The 3,940-nt window shown below is 42.4% G+C and overlaps 2 long non-coding RNA genes across 3 annotated transcripts; both read left to right on the top strand.

Annotated features, from left to right (window-relative positions):
* The first annotated feature begins 1,075 nt into the window (after positions 1–1,075).
* On the top strand, positions 1,076–1,744 carry LOC139023850 (uncharacterized). Of its 2 annotated transcripts, XR_011475040.1 has the most exons (4): positions 1,076–1,153; positions 1,239–1,521; positions 1,598–1,633; positions 1,732–1,744. It is a non-coding gene; the product is annotated as an uncharacterized lncRNA (long non-coding RNA). The 2 variants fall into 2 exon arrangements; XR_011475039.1 differs by lacking the exon at positions 1,732–1,744 and having other exon boundaries at positions 1,598–1,694.
* A 398-nt stretch (positions 1,745–2,142) lies between these two features.
* LOC139023817 (uncharacterized) lies at positions 2,143–3,014 on the top strand. Its single transcript, XR_011475016.1, has 3 exons — positions 2,143–2,281; positions 2,557–2,668; positions 2,761–3,014. It is a non-coding gene; the product is annotated as an uncharacterized lncRNA (long non-coding RNA).
* The last annotated feature ends 926 nt before the right edge of the window (positions 3,015–3,940 follow it).

Below are 3,940 nucleotides of genomic sequence, written 5' to 3'. Positions count from 1 at the left end.
TAATATTAAAACTTCTTGTCACTACAGGGGGTGCTGTTTCAACTTCGACATTTAGCGTTCCCAAATTAAACTGCCTCGTACTCAATTCTTGCTCRTACAATATGCATATTATTATTACTATTGGATAGAAAACAATCTCTAGTTTCTAAAACCGTTTGAATTATGTCTGTGGGTGGAACAGAACTCATTCTGCAGCGAGATTCATTACAGGAACTGCGAACGTCTGAAAACTAGACTCTGTTCTCAGATCAGTTTAAAGCTCTGTATGTGTCCTATGGGTCGACATGAACTGCACCCGCCTTGAAACGGTTAATTTTTTAATTGAAATGCACTGCAGATATAGTGAAATTGTGTAAAGTAACTCCATCACACTGTATAAAGCTATGATAAATTTTTTGATATTTTTACTGAAACACGACAAAAATACCAAGTAATTTTTTGCAGTGTGACTCCATTAAATGTGTGTGTGTGTGTGTGTGTGTGTGGTGTGTAGATTAAACATTGAACGGGCCAAAAGGACATGGCAGCAGGTCAAATCAAATACAAGAACATTCTGCAGAATGGTATGGTCCCTGACTAATATTTAACAAAGCACAAGCAATATATTGTACCCAAAGGTGCCTGCTCACACATTGTCTGTACTGTTTTAGCAGTGAAAAAGAATACCCAAGACCAAGCACAGGGCGTGGTGGGTCACCAAAGGCTGACCTTACCCCAGCAGAGGACATGGCCTTGGAGCTAAATAAAGGCAAGGCCCGTCGCTCAGTTAGAGGGATCCCTGGGGGGAAGAAGACGAGCATAGGTTCCTCCCAAGATGCCACCCGCTTCATTCAAGGTATGTCCTTCATCTCTACATGGGATACAACCACATTCATATTGAAATCAATTTGGACTGTCTGACTTTGGTTTACCTATTGCCTTGCAGTGTCTGGCAGCACTGTGTTCCTGTTAGAGCCACCAGCACAAGCACCACGATGCTGATCCAGTGAGTACTCCATCAAAGGCATACTGTAGGCCTGGCATGTCTTGTCTACTAGCTTCAATATGAATCCGATTAAATGTGATAGGGTGAAGGCCCAGTGCAGCAGCAACAGCACATGATGGAGACGATGATGAGGAGGAGACCATCTCTCTGGATTCCAGAAGGCATGAGGTATCATGTTAAGACTGTGAAGTACTATTTACTCTACAATGGTGAGGAGTCCTCATCAAAATCAAAAATCTAATTTATTTTACAGGACCCAGATGCTATACAGTGGGAAAACCAGCCTGGCAACATAGTGCGTATTAATAAAAGGACACCACATCCTGCCAAATTCCAGCTGCGCTAATTGTATTGTGTTCACAGAGCTCACAAGCTATCAGAAAGTTGTATGGCAACCACCTCCGGCGCAAATAGAACTGGCAGACATAGACATTCAGTACAAGAAGAAAAAGATGGAAAATCTTGCACAGGAGTCCGAAATAAAAAAGAGGACAATTAGGAAACTGGACCTTGAAATAAAAAAACTTGAGAGGGAGGTGAGATATGCTTCAATGTACACTGTATGCTAACTGTAACACAATGTATTAATCATTATTTTTCTTTCCTCCCCAGCTCCAAGAAGATGACACAGCTCAAAAATAAAATTAGGTATATTCTCGTAAAGTCAAGTGAGCCATGACATATGAGCTCTTATTGTGAGCACACAGGACGGTGGCATTCTTTCTAAGTTTTTTTTATTTTCCCAGCAATCAGTACAACAAGTCATCGTTATAAGGCATCGCCCTCTTTTGCCCACCCCCCAGCACCAGGTGTGGCCACTAGCCTATATGAAGGCCCAAAATTGTGTGTTCCTTTCTGCTCTGACAATGGCATGCCATTCGTGCGAGATGTGGTGGATGAAGAAGCACTTGTGCTGAGGAGAGCCTTCAGGCGAGAAAGGGTCTTCAGGGACCGGTTGGACCCACTGGCCTCCCTGATGACCATCTATATGAAAGATACAGGTTTTCTGCAGATGGCATCAGGTATCTATGCGACTACTGGGTCCCAGGATTAAGCACCGCACTGCACGGAGCCATGCACTGAGTGTGGAGCAAATGGTTTGTGTGGCCTTGCGCTTTTTTGCTAAGTGGAGCCTTCCTGTACTCAGTGGGGGATGCAGAACAGCTGAACAAGGCCAAATTTGCCGCACAATAAGGAGTGTGTGTCTGGCTATCAAAGCATTAGCAGATGTCTTCATCTCCTTCCCTGGCCACAGAAGACTCTGTGACATCAAAGAGGAGTTCTATAGGATTGCAGGTAAGAGGATCTACATTACAGGACAACTGTTACACATAGTAGGATACTCATTACTTTGTGTGACAGGTTTCCCCAATGTCATTGGTGCAGTGGCCTGCACACACATAAGGATAAAAGCCCCCTCAGGTGCCCATGGGCGATTTTGTGAATAGGAAATCCTTTCACAGCATTAATGTTCAGGTGAACATAACTTTTTGATATTGTCCATTGACGAACACTCTGCATTGCCAGTGATGTGCATTGATTGGTGTAATATTCTCATCTTATGATTTCAGATGGTCTGCAATGCTGACTGTGTGATCAGCAATGTTGTGGCAAAATGGCCTGGCTCAGTCCATGACTCCAGAATCTTTCGGGCCTCTGAAATCTATCAGTGCCTATCACAAGGTAAGCCACCCAACCCTTATTTAACCATCATGGCTGTGTCAAGAATATCACTGTGTTTATGAGGTAGTAATGATGAGATTTTGTGTTGACAGGTGAATTCTCTGGTGTGTTGCTGGGAGACAGGGGTATGGCTGCCAGCCTTTTCTCCTGACACCTTTCACAGACCCCAGGAAGCACAGCAGGCCTACAACCATGCCCATGCCAGGACCAGGGCCAGAGTTGAAATGACCTTTGGCCTCCTGAAGGCACGCTTTCACTGCCTTCACAAATTAAGGGTCAGCCCTGTTAGGGCATGTGATATTACTGTGGCTTGTGCTGTCCTCCACAATGTGGCTGCCTGAGGAAGGAGAGGCCCCCAGAGTGCCACCAGCCATGGACTGGGACAATCCGGCAATCTTCCCTGATGACGACAGTGGTCGGCTGCTGAGGGACAATATGTGTTGAATTATTTTAGTTAGTATGTGTGCTTTCAATTTTGGTTAAATATGTCCTGCGGTGGCAGAGGAATTTGGGTTTTTTTGGTTTCGTTTTTTGACGAATTTGCCTCTTATGATGTTTGTGCGGTATACTGTGTGTAATACAAGGCTGCAGGGAGGCTACTGCATCATTCATTTGTCTGTTCAGTTGATTGTATGGATTTGTCCTGCATTTATTTTAGTGTGCAGACATGCAGGGTGTGTTATATACAGACCTTTGAATGTGTATGTATCATTTTGTATAATATGCTTGGATTCTGTGCTTTCCATCTTGTAGAGTCACTGTGACTTCAGTTTCGAAAGGAGCTGATGGTTTACCTGCTTTGTTTTGTCCTTATTCAATAAAGGAACATAATGTTACACATTGTGTTTTTTATTCATATGGAATGTGTATTTGTTTATATGACAGAGTACTAGGGCCACACTGAAGAAAAAGGATAAAGTCATAAATTTATGAGGCTGGTTCTTTCTGCAGAAAAGCTACATATTGTTTTTACAGTTTTGATACTTATGACAATGTGATACTTAATATTCTGGCACATCAGCATGTCTTTGTTTATGAAACCATACTGAAGTACATTTCACGAAATGCCCCACATCTGTCATTTTAACAACTGTCCTCCTTTAAAACAACTGGTTACAATATTATGACTTGTGTTTTTTCCCCTCTGTGGCCCTAATATTCTATCATTTTATATATAGCCTTATAGTCTATGGAAACTGTAAATTATCTAATGATAGCAACATCATCTAAAATCATTTTTTATCCAAAATCATGAATTAAATTATCCACAAC

The sequence above is a fragment of the Salvelinus sp. IW2-2015 genome, linkage group LG37 (assembly GCF_002910315.2).
Source record: "Salvelinus sp. IW2-2015 linkage group LG37, ASM291031v2, whole genome shotgun sequence".
In the NCBI taxonomy this organism is placed as follows: Eukaryota; Metazoa; Chordata; class Actinopteri; order Salmoniformes; family Salmonidae; genus Salvelinus; species Salvelinus sp. IW2-2015.
Note: the sequence above shows the minus strand (reverse complement) of the source record. Positions and strands in the feature narration are given on the sequence as shown.